Raw genomic sequence first — 12928 nt, forward strand, 5'->3', positions numbered from 1 at the left:
AGCCTTGGAGGCAAAACTCCACTCTATCACCCCCTGAGACTTCTAAACTCCACTTTCTATGGTGTGACCTTCTCTTGGCACCTTTTTCACCTTAGCAGAGGAAGCAGACCAAGGCTGCAGTGGCCAGCATACTTGAGGGTAATAAAGCAAGCAAGGGGAAAGTTCTATTAATTCCATGGAGGTAAAGAAACAAGGGGAGGTATCCACTTCACATGTTCTATCAGTGCAAGGATTTCCTCTTGCACAACGGTTCTTCCCACTAACTCTTCCTTTGCGCACTCCACACCCAACCCTCCCTACAACAGATTCAGGGCAGAGAATTCCATTGCGCAAGCAGAAATCCTTTTGCTGACACAGAACATGTTACTTGGATGGTTTTGGAGTGTTGGCTTTGGAGTTCATCACTCAGCAAAGCCTCTCTCAGCCAACTAACTAAAAATATATGAATTATAGACTTCTTCCTACAGTCACTCAGAAATCCAAATTAAAAGTTGAAATGGAAAAGAACAACAAAGAAAAATACTCTTTAAGCTAGGAGAACTGGAAAGACGGGATTGGCATCTAAGGCTGGCCTTATTTCAATACCTTGCTATAGGCACAAGACCACAAAGTTCACTATTGATGCTGATGCTAATTTGCTTCTGAAAAGGGGAGACTATAAAGTCAGCTGTGTGGAAAGAAGAACTAACGGTAAAGTATTTCATCACACATTGATAACGGCTTAACAGGAACTGCACCATTATGCCAAATACTTGGTTATTTCTTTTCTTCGCTGATTCTTCTCAAAGTGCACATAATCCAACCCATTTCTCTTTGGCAAGACTTACATCTAATGAATTCACTAGAAATTTCTCATAAGAAAATGAATATACAGAAAAGAATTGTTTCTAATCAATTTTAATTTTCAAATAGGCATCATCTTAATGGGAAAGCTTTCCACATAAAAATGTGATCAGCTCTAAGAAACACTCAGATGTATAAAAGCTACATAACTCTGCTACCAGTAAGCCAATATGTAGTGTGGTTCAATGACTATTGAAATAAATGGCTATTCTTTTGAAATAAAAGGTCCTAACTGAAGGGAGAATCCAGAAATCCATGGACTATTTTGACAAGTAGGTGGAGCTACACATGTCATTCAAGTGATGTCATATGATACCAGGAGATTCAAAGTTAAAGCCACAGGAGCAAGCAGAGGTTTATCTCTGATATCAGTACAGTAGTCTCACAGTGCTAAGATTGTATGTGTGTATAATATATATATACATCTATATATCCTGCCTTTTCTTTTTATCAAGCCAGCAGAGGCTTATCTCTGGCATTGTGCTGGGAACTACAACACTAACATCAGAGATCAGTCTCTGCTTGCTCTTTGATAGTAAAAGGCTGCAGCAGAGGCTTATCCCACAATGCTAAGATCAGAAATAAACCTCTGCCTGGTGCCTTTTAAGAGCTGTGCAAATGTTTATGTCCGACATTAGTGCTGTGGTACCATGGCTTAATTTAATGGATTTAATGGAAGCATGGATTTATTTAAGTGTTGCAGCATTTCCATCCTCGCTCTATGTGTGTGTGTATAAGCACATGTTTCTAAATATATTACACATACACAGGCATACTTTTAAGGAATATGCACTCAGCACAGGAGTTTTGCTGAATTTTGTTCTGGCACACGCACATGCCTATTGTTGCATGCCACCCCAATCTCCAAGCCGTGTGAGATTCCAGGGGTTCCAGGTGCTTACCCAAGGCTCAGTTTCCTTGGAATGAGGAACAGCAGAAACTTTGGTGCAGGTGCACTGAGTTAGGCCCAACGTTGGTGGGGGGACTGTCATGCATGCATAATGTTGAGCCATGCCTGCTGGGATGCACTAGTTATCGCAAGTGTGTGTGTGTGCAGAGGGTGAAAATCGCCCTCCAAGCCTCCTACCCCATGCCCTGCAAACCAACACTCACCCAGGGGTGGCGGGGGATGACTGCCCTCCTCAGTATTGGAGGGCACAGCCCCCTGCCTCAAAATATTAAGGGGGCAGAAGTCCCTTGCACTCCCTATACCCGGCACCCCTGCTGTGGTGTCTTTATAATATATGATTTATTTATCATAATAATAAAGTCCCAACTCTACAATTCCATAATTCTATGAGGGGCTCATAGCATTAACCATAGCTGTCAACCTTCCCTTTTTTTGCGGGAAATTCCCTTATTCCAGCGCTGTTTCCTGCTGCTTCCCACTGCTATCCCAGATTGTTAGATATCCCATAGACTATCCCCAGGACAGGTGAGGCTGCTGATCCCTTATTTTCAAATCTGAAAGTTGACAGCTATGGTATTAACACCCCAAGAAAGTATTGTTTCTCCCATGGCCTCAGCCTTGGATTCCAGCAGAAATCAGGCATGTCTCCATCTCTCGGCTGGCTAGCCTGCTTCTCGTTTCTACCTCATACAAACCTCAAGTCTGACTTTTGTCTTTCTTTCTAACTAACAGACATTTGAGGGAAGAGAGGCTCAACCATTTGCCTCTGGCACAGAGCAACGCAACGACCCTTTTTACCTGAACAAAACATGCTTAGGCTATTGCCAATAAATTTTCAGGGCTATTCCAGCAATTGAATCCTTGCTGGATCCATGAATTAGAAGGAACTCCAGTATACAGCCTACACCCCTCCAATCTCACTATATAAGGGATATCTTGAAAAATAGCATCCAGTGCACAGCTGCAAAAGGTCAACATGCATATACAGGGTGAGTCCTTTAAAAGAGGCCCCGTGGATACAGAGTACACATGTTCCACGGAGCCTCTTTTAAAAGACTCACCCTGTACATACTTGCTAGCCTTCTTGTTGGCATTGTAAAGTCATTTCATAAACCTAGTGACACTACGAAAAGGAAGGAGCAACCAGGAATCATTTCAGAGTAAAATACCATCCATCTATGCAGTTTCTACTACAGTAGAATTTTTCAGCAGCCAATGTAAACAGCATACCATTCAGGTCTCTATTTTTAAAACAATTGCTCGATTCTTTTTAATCTTGACACAAAGAGCAGCAACACAGTTCCTCAAGCCAAATGTGTCCCGCCTCAGAGTGGGGCAGGATGTTGACTTGCTGCTCCTTTCTCTCACCCCAAGTTATCCTTCTGTAAATATTAACACTTAATTGATTTACCAGGGACGCGGGTGGCGCTGTGGGTTAAACCACAGAGCCTAGGGCTTGCCGATCAGAAGGTCGGCGGTTCAAATCCCCGCGACGGGGTGAGCACCCGTTGCTCGGTCCCAGCTCCTGTCAACCTAGCAGTTCAAAAGCATGTCAAAGTGCAAGTAGATAAATAGGTACCGCTCCAGCGGGAAGGTAAACGGCGTTTCCGTACGCTGCTCTGGTTCGCCAGAAGCGGCTTAGTCATGCTGGCCACATGACCCAGAAGCTGTACGCCGGCTCCCTCAGCCAATAAAGCGAGATGAGCACTACAACCCCAGAGTCGGCCACGACTGGACCTAATGGTCAGGGATCCCTTTACCTAATTGATTTACCACAACTAGTTCTATGTTTTCCAACAGAATTACATGAGCACTATAAACTTAACTGGCCAATAATACTAAATATAATCATACTAAAATTATTTTATCATGTTTTAATGAGATATCATTTTGGAGAAAGATTTTGGAGGCCCTCCCCTCCCTCCCCAATCACCAGGCTGGAGGCCACACCATCCTAGGGTTGGAAGGACAATTGCCCAGTCATCTTAGGGCAGGAACCACCAATCTTTTTCAACCAGCGAACACATTTTCAATTTTGAGAGAAAGCTGTGGATGCCAGTCACAAAATAGGTTAGGAGAGGAGGGGCACAACACAAAATGGCTGCCATGGGGAGTGTAATAACACAAAATTAGAGAGACAGTCAGCCCTGGCAACCTTACACTTACCATGGGAAGTCAGCTATATCCTGCAGATCCTGACTGTGGAGATCAATTAGTATAGATTTTACACATACACACAAACACTGATCCTGTTGCTGTCTAATAGCAACAAGAAGCATTCCTCAGTACCAGGGAAAATACACACGATGGTCACACCACAATCACACTAATTTCACAGAAATGTATCTGCACATTTTGGCCCACAACTTACTTTCTAGGAGGGCTAGAGGCTTACTTTTTTAAAAGCTCAGAGTCTGGTGCACCTGCCCAGAAACACTGTCCTAAGGGAAAAACAACAGGCAAGGGGCCAGCCTTGTCTAATCTCACCTAAAATTGGGAATACACAGATGCTTGCTTTGAAAACAAAGAAATGACTACTGAAAACAAAGCTATGACTTTAGGTAAGACGATCCAGAAACCTAATCAGGGAGAAACAACTGTTGGAATGTTCAGCCTGGATATATGTGTAAATAAAACCTCGCCACCAGTCATTATTCAAAGGTATGTGCCGACACCCTTCAATGATGTGCATAGGCACGGAGTTCCAAATTGTAGGTGCTGCCACACTAAAATACTGATTTCTTATCGATGTGAAACAAGTATGTGCCACCTGTAACAATGCCAGGCAGTGGTGGCTTGAGGAGAAATGGAAAGTGCTGCCCTGCTGCCACTGCCTGCACAGCTGTTGCCATTGCCAAAGAAGCACCACCAGCATCAGAGCTGATTTCCGGAGCTGCTTCTCCACTGGAGGTGCCACCTCAGGAGCTTCTGCAACCTGAGACAGTGCCTTCATCCCTAATGGCTGCTCCAGCCCTGATACCAGTTTGCCAGATTGAAGTCACTGAGTGGGCACATATGAGGTAAGCAGTGGCGTAGCGTGGGCTGTCAGCACCTGGGGCAAGGCAAGTAATTTGCGCCCCCTAACCCGTGGATTTGCGCCCCCTAACCTGTGGATTTGCGCCCCCTAACCCTAACCCCCGGATGTTGCGCCCGGTGCGGCTGGCCCCCCCCTGCACCCCCCATGCTACGCCACTGGAGGTAAGGAAATTCTGCAAGTAAAGTGGCCCCAAGCTGCTAAACATGAGCCAATTCTCTTCCCAAAGCACTGTGTTTGCTAGGTTGCATAACTCCTCCTAGCCTGCAAGCAGGGAGGGTGAATGGAACAATGAGGAGCAGGGCAAGAGAAGCCATGGATGGCTGCATCGTCTCCAATGGCAAGGTAACTTTTAAATACTAGCTACTTTGCAACACTACTAACCCAGTCCCCGTCCTTGAAAGAAAATGAACATATACGTATAGCTCTCTATATATACCCACACTCACATATATAAGAGCTAATTGTTCATTGTGCAACTGCTTCAAAATATTTAATCATAACGCTGGAAAAACCCAACAGGGTTTTCCAAAATGTGTTCCTTGCATCTAAAGAAATAATTTTGGGTTGTTAATTTACTTTCCTGCAGTTCTCTGTGTGCCCACTTGGTGTCCCACTGGGACCGAAAAACACAGAACACTATTGAAAGGTAAAGCAGCCAAAGAGAAAGAAGGGCACACATTACTTGAGGTGCAAACATATGTAAGATACCAGGAAAGATTTGCCAAACACCTTGTCACAGACAAAGTGCAAAACTCAAATGTATTGTTAACACGTCAACCCAATCTCTGAGAGATGAGAGACTCCAGGGGCTCTAGTGATTACCCAGAGTTCAGCTTCCTTAGAATGAAGGTCAAGGGGGACTGTGGTGTCTTTAGGACATATGGTTTCATTTGCACATGCAGTGGTACCTCGGGTTACATACGCTTCAGGTTACATACACTTCAGGTTACAGACTCCGCTAGCCCAGAAATATTACCTCAGGTTAAGAACTTTGCTTCAGGATGAAGCAGAACAGAAATCATGCTCCGGCGGCGCAGAGGCAGCGGGAGGCCCCATTAGCTAAAGTGGTGCTTCAGGTTAAGAACAATTTCAGGTTAAGTATGGACCTCCGGAACCAATTAAGTACGTAACCAGAGGTACCACTGTATATACAACAAGAACATAGGCTGGAGAGGCTCACAGCATTAACATCCCCAAAGATTTTGCTTCCCCTTTAGATTTCTAGGAGAGACCCACAGTCCAGCATAAAGCAAACATGTCTCTGTTTCTTCAGCTTCCAGTCTGCTCTTTCAGCTCACTCATACAACTCTGGCTACTGTGAGGGAAGTGTGGGAAAAGGCCCATCCATTTATTCTATGACACAGAGAAACCTCTTGCTTCTGCTAAATCATGGTACTTAACTAGTTAGGCCTTACTTTGATAAAGGTTTGGCATTGTTCCCTTTATGCGCTACAATCTCCCAGCCTCTTTCTTTTGTTGCCTCCCTTTGGCATTATCTGTTAGAACTATCAAATACATCTTTCTTCCTATTATGACACCCCTGTAGTTCCTACATTTATTCACATCCTGTGCTAACCATTCCACACAGTCATAAAAGAGAGCCCCATCAAACCTAGGTGGGCTGTACATTTAAACTGCAAAATTCTAGATATTTTCAGACCATTTGTATTGCTGTTGCTGCTATAAACACTAAAACGGGTATGCTAATGTCAAAGGCTCGAATCCTTTTTGCTCAGAAAAGGAACAGAGAGAGATGCAATTTTTTGACCTTTGCTGATAACATTGCTGCAGTTATTAGGAGGTATAAATAATAAATAGCCACCACAAACGCTCTTAGAATACACTGCTTCATTTTTAACAATTTAATCTTGAATTTACCCAAGCATGGGCACCTGATACTTGGCTGCTGCAAATCTTATGACCATCCCTGTCTTCTGAAATACCATGCCTGGTTTGAATCTGTGGTGTTGCCAGTCGAAGATCAATTGTACTAACCCATGGCAAGTGAGCTCATTGCAAGGTATAGGACTAAGGTGGTCTTTTAAGTACAGGGGCCTCAGGTTCTTTAAGGCTTTATTATATACTAATTGTAATACCTTGAAGACGGCTTGGTAGCATACTGGCAACCAGTGCAGTTTCTTCAACACAGTTGTTATATTAGTAGCCAATGCTTGATAGCTACAAGGGTGTAGAATTCTGCTGCTGCTTCCAAACCAGCTTCAGGGGTAACATCCACAGCAGAGTGCTCTGATGGTGTTTCCTGCTTGGCAGGGGGTTGGACTCGATGGCCCTTGTGGTCTCTTCCAACTCTATAATTCTATGAGTGTTTGAAGCACTTTGTACTCCTGATCTTCCCTATCCTTATTCCCACCCCAACCCCTTCTTAAAGGCAGACCCATTTTACTTATGAAGAATTGAGACAGAGTGGGGAGCATACCTAACGTCATAGTATTTGTAGGCAGTTGCACAATGTTAATTTTTGTTCCTGTGTAAGTTTTCGTTTATTTTTGCTTGATTCTAACATGTTTATATGAATGTTATAATATTGTTATAAATTATTATTGCAATATTTCCCAACTATATTGTATAATTTTTAGTGGGAGGGGCTGTAGCTTAAGAGTACATGCTTTGCAAATGAATACATGCTATGCCATAGGTAAATGAAAATTTACCTATGGCACAGCATGTATGCAAATCTGTGCCCTCTTTTGTGAGCAGGGCAGACCGCCCAATCAAGAAAGAATGTACAGTGGTACCTCTGGTTGCGAACAGGATCCGTTCCGGAGGCCCGTTCACAACATGAATAGAATGCAACCTGCTTCTCGGCGCATCTGCGCACTTGCAGGTTGCGATTCGCCACTTCTGCGCATGCACGTGACGTCATTTTGCGTGTCTGCGCATACACAAGCAGCAAAACCTGGAAGTAACCCTTCCGGGTCACCACGGGATGCAACCTGAAAAAACGTATCATGAAGCAAACGTAACATGAGGTATGACTGTACCTGGGCCAAAAAAAAAAAAAAAAAGGGTGCCCTTACATTGCACAAATTCATGACAGAGGCAAAATTAGAAAACAACTATACTACACCAGATCTCGATTTCCTAGTTAATACGCAGCCCACACCCATTGACTCATGAGTGATACCATCAAAACCAGTGGCATTTCTTTGAATTAAATGAATTAGTGTGCTGTGGAATGTTACAAACCGACAAAGATGGCCTTTTTGTAAGAAAAGCCAAACGCTATAATCAAGGACATAGACAACTTGTTAAATCTCATCATTTGATAAAAATCTGTTGGGAGACATCATCATTTGGCAGATTAAATGTTATTACTCCAGCTCTATCTTGTAGATAAACTGAATTACCTACAGTCTCCACACACTCCACCCCTTCTATGATTCCTCAAATCACATTTTTAAGGGGAGGGGACTATTCTTGGATTGACCAATATTAGTCATATTCAGAGTAAATCAAATTATTTTCAGGGGTCTACTCTTGAGTATGATTTAAGGGGGATAACACCAATTGTGTAGCCGCCCTTTCCCCTTTCCTTCCCACTCTTTTCACTTTCCATTTGCGTTTTTGTGATTTGGTATATTTAAAATGAGGAAGCTTTATAGAGAGTTTGTAAATGTGTCTCAGTGGAAAACCTGCTGTGCTGCGTAAAATTGTGTTTCATTTCATTAGAATGATGGTTTCAGTCAGAGATTTAGTAGCTGTGTTGGTTCTATAAAGATAAGAAATGTAGAACGACCGGTAGTTCAAAAGCCTACTTGTACTCCTTTCAAACAGGAGACTCAGGAGATAATATATTTGAGGCGGTTCCCGCCTCAACTACCTTCCCCTTGGTAGTGTTTGCAGAAATGAGGGGGTTATTTTTAATAAAAGGATGTTTCATTGGCCTGGTTTTCATCAATAGAATCCACCTTTTCAGTTCATATGCAAATACCTTGGCTTCTTGGCAATCGATTTCTCCCCAGCCAGGAGCACAGCTGCTTCTCATGAATACAAGAGGTTTACTCTGAAGAACTGTCACTGTGGGTTTCTTTATTCACTTGTGTGGAACAAATGCCAAAAGAATGCTGTATTTTAGGGGAACTTTTGGATCTCACCATGCTGTTTATTACAGTCATCACATTAAACAAAGCCAAGCATGGCAAGGTCTACTGTACATAATAAAGCGGATTTTGTTCCTTTAAACAGTGGGGAATTTCTTTCAGAATGGAGGCATTGCAAATACTAGGTTTGGGCTGAATAAGAAAATCCATACCCTGAAAAGCTTTTCATCTTAGAAAAACATTAACATGAGCAACGGTAGAAACTGGGGGATGAGGGTGAGAGGAATTGTCAGAAAGAATATGTACTTAAATAGGGCAAGCTCTCACTACACAGCTTTGGTGAGTCAATTTTTAAATAAATCCCAGGATATAAATAAATGAATAAATTAGAGAAATATCACAAGTCTCCAGTGACCATCTGCCTTGTGTTACCATTCGGCATTTTACCAGATGCACAATGCTAACACTTGAATCTTGAGGAGAGATACAGGAGGATAGGGTGGCTACCTTATGTCTTAGTTGTGTTCTTCAAAAGATGGGAAAGCTATGGTGTAACTCCATTCTCTCCCAGCAATCATGAACTTTGGAATCATTGCAATAATCTATTTTTGTTTGTTTGTAATTCTCAACACAGTCAAAAGACAATCCTGAAATTTTGTTAGCCCATCTTAAGGAAAATTTTCTAAAAGCAATTATTATAATTCATACCTGGTGAGACCGGTCACAATACTGCAGGCATGCCCTTTTGCCATCTCATCATTTCCTGACAGAAATTAACATGGCCAAATCCACCAAAAGAGTAGTTTCTGGAGCTCCTAGAACTAGAAGAGGACTATAGGAAGAGGCATAAATTACTAAGAAGGAATCAGCTGTGAGTCCTACTCCCTGCTTTGCAGGCCTTTTCCACCTGGTCTGGGAAGGCAAGGCCCTGACTGACTCCAGCTGTCTCTTAGTGCAGACCCAGGTCATTAAGCCTGAGCTTCCACAGCTGCTACCAGTGAACCACCACCGGCAGTAACAGCAGCAGATAGCTGTGTGAGTGTGATGAAAGGGTTCACCTGTATATCTGATGAAGTTTGGAAGCCTATCATATACACACACAAACACAAAGTAATTTTTATATGGTTTCCCTTTGGTTCCAGTAGGCCGCATTGCAAATTTGTATTGGCATCAGATGCTAAACATCAGCCGTGTAGTCTGCTGCATGAATCAGTTTGTAACTTCCAATGTGAGGGAAATGGGTCCATCGTTTCCTGTATGCTTTCTGTGCTTCTTGTTTAGCTGTCATAAATACATGAAAGGATCAAAAAATGGCCCAGGCAGAGAAGGAGCAAACTAGCAGATGAATATGAAAGTCTCAAAGCATCAGGTGTTTTGTCATTTAGAAGGGTGAATTTTACCAGGACATTTCATACACATCACAAGGTTTGCTCAATATACCTACTGGGTGTTTTTGATGGCTAGAAAAATAAACATACCATTTTCACTGAAGGTGTAAATGGCAGCTGCAGTAGGAGCATGCATGCCGCTTTTAAAAGAGCAGAGAGTGGTGAAAGTGATTGATTTTTAAAAAGCCAGGGAAAAGGACAGGGAAAGCTGCCCTGCCTTGACCATTTAGATATTTGGATATTTTTATACTGTGCTTCGGGACGCGGTTGCGCTGTGGGTTAAACCACAGAGCCTAGGGCTTGCCGATCAGAAGGTCAGTGGTTCGAATCCCCGCGACGGGGTGAGCTCCCATTGCTCAGTCCCTGCTCCTGCCAACCTAGCAGTTCAAAAGCACATCAAAAGTGCAAGTAGATAAATAGGTACCACTCCAACGGGAAGGTAAACGGTGTTTCCGTGTGCTGCTCTGGTTCGCCAGAAGCGGCTTAGTCATGGTGGCCACATGACCCGGAATCTGTACGCTGGTTCCCTTGGCCAATAAAGCGAGATGAGCGCCGCAACCCCAGAGTTGGCCACGACTGGACCTAACTGTCAGGGGTACCTTTACCTTTTATACTGTGCTTCAACCCAGCATATTAACAGGTCACGAGACAAACACCTGCAGAAGCAGTCTTCCATTGTTTTAGGAGTTAAAGTGATACTAGCTGCCAAGGGTGCCAACTTAAAATATGGGGGGGGGGTGTGGACGGTAAGCCCTGCATTGCATAAATCAATCACAAGACGCGACATACGAACATCATTTGAATGGCAATGCCCATCAACTGTAGGGGCCCCCTCAAATACTTTGGGGGGGAACCTCGGGCCCTTGGAGTTTGCTCCTATGCTAGCTGTGTGGAATAACAAATCTACACTGGTGCATTGCCTTAGCTTGACTAAAGCCTTGTCAGCATTTCTGCTTTTCACATAATCCAGACAGAAAGATATTTCTGCCCTAAAGAGAGGCATTTAGACCTCTTTCAGTCATAAGCTAGTGTTTCTTGACAAATGGCTTCTTCTGTTCTATCCCACAGCTTCAGGGGTGATTACACATATATTTACCCCCAGTATTTTGCTCAGTAACATATAACAAAACAAAATATATAATACAAATAATTAAAACCAATTCACATAAAATGCTTTATAACTACATAACTAATATAGCACAAGCAACATACTTAAAACTGACTTCACCAATCACAATTCTCCTAAGATGGTTTTAAGAGTAAAAAAAAGTTGGATTCTAGTCTTGGTTCTGGCACAGATTTCCTGCATGACTTAAAACAACCCACAGAGTCACCTTCTATTTTTACTCCTCCATTTGTTTAGCTGAATATGATAACATGATTGAGAATTCCAGTTCTGTAAATCCCAGTTCTTCAGAATTCTGAGCCTGCATCCTGACTCTTGCAATTACCTGACTGCAGTATTTTAGGTGGAACAGTTTTCCAAAAGGACATAACCATTACAGTATCACATTAAGTAATCTGTGTTAGCAAGGTTCTTCTATTCCAGCTTTTGTTTGTCTTGTCCCATCAGAATGCACACAATGTAGTACAGGTATTGCAGAATTACTATTTTTATTGTCGCTTCTAAAGGACCACATTGCATCAGTTGGAAATCCCAGTCTTTCCTTAAGGATGGAGATTTTGCAGGACAGACATTAGCTGTCTTGGTAAAGCCAAGCTTTCATTGTACTAAAAAGAAACCAAGCAGAATATTCAACACATTCTTCTTTTGTTTGGCACAAGGAAGTGTAGGGGTGTAACACTGCTCCTCAGCTTCAAGCAGCTTGTGTTTAGAATTAAACTGTCGGTTCAGATTTTGTTGTTAAATCTATTAGAAATGCACTGACATCTTTGACAGCTAAAGATCCTATTAAATCCTGGAGCATGTAAAATGCAGGCAATTAAAAACTTTGGCCATGCTGTTCACCTTGTACGTTGTCCTTGACGGAGCAACCCTGAATAGAGAACAGCTCTCGCTTCCTGTCCTTTTTGTGCAATTCATATATGTGAATACAGATAAAGCTATAGTGAACAATTTTTTAAAAAAACACCTCCCAAAAGCAAACAAACCATTAAGCTTATTCAGTACAGACTATGCTACAGTGGTAGCTTGGGTAGTATGTAATCATCTTTGGGGTATGTTTGTACATAACACCAAACCATGGTTTGAACAAGTCTAGCCTACTTCTGGACTCAGGCACTCCCTTGTCCCATCTGCTTTCCCTGTATGGCCAGAAGAAGGAATTTGGAAGCTTTTGCTTTGCTCAACCAAGATTTGGTGTTTTCTCCAAACTCTCTAACTGTGGTCAACATTAACCGTGGTTAGTTTCAACCAAGTCAACTTCAAACTGTGGTTTATGAAGTTGGCTTGTTTAAATTAGCCATTATTAATACCCCTCTTCAGTGAGAGATTTTACTTTCTTGGGCTCCATGATCACTGCAGATGGTGACAGCAGCCACAAAATTAAAAGACCCCTACTTCTTGGGAGAAAAGCAATGACAAACCTAGACAGCATCTTAAAAAGTAGAGACATCATCTTGCCAACAAAGGTCTGTATAGTTAAAGCTATGGTTTTCCCAGTAGTGATGTAGGGAAGTGAAAGCTGGACCATAAAGAAGGCTGATCACCAAAGAACTGATGCTTTTG

The 12928-nt window shown here is 42.6% G+C and overlaps 2 long non-coding RNA genes across 3 annotated transcripts in view; both read right to left on the minus strand.

The window, feature by feature from the left end:
- Positions 1 to 12928, minus strand: part of LOC308476610 — a 144510-nt gene that overhangs the window by 99452 nt on the left and 32130 nt on the right. The window lies entirely within an intron of this gene.
- LOC308476612 overlaps positions 1 to 12928 on the minus strand; it is a 61912-nt gene that overhangs the window by 42415 nt on the left and 6569 nt on the right. Inside the window, exon 2 of the long non-coding RNA XR_013985995.1 lies at positions 9560 to 9672. This is a non-coding gene — a long non-coding RNA (uncharacterized lncRNA). The remainder of the gene's footprint in view (positions 1 to 9559; positions 9673 to 12928) is intronic.

This window comes from Podarcis pityusensis (genome assembly GCF_964106645.2).
Source record: "Podarcis pityusensis genome assembly, chromosome: 4".
Classification (NCBI taxonomy): domain Eukaryota; kingdom Metazoa; phylum Chordata; class Lepidosauria; order Squamata; family Lacertidae; genus Podarcis; species Podarcis pityusensis.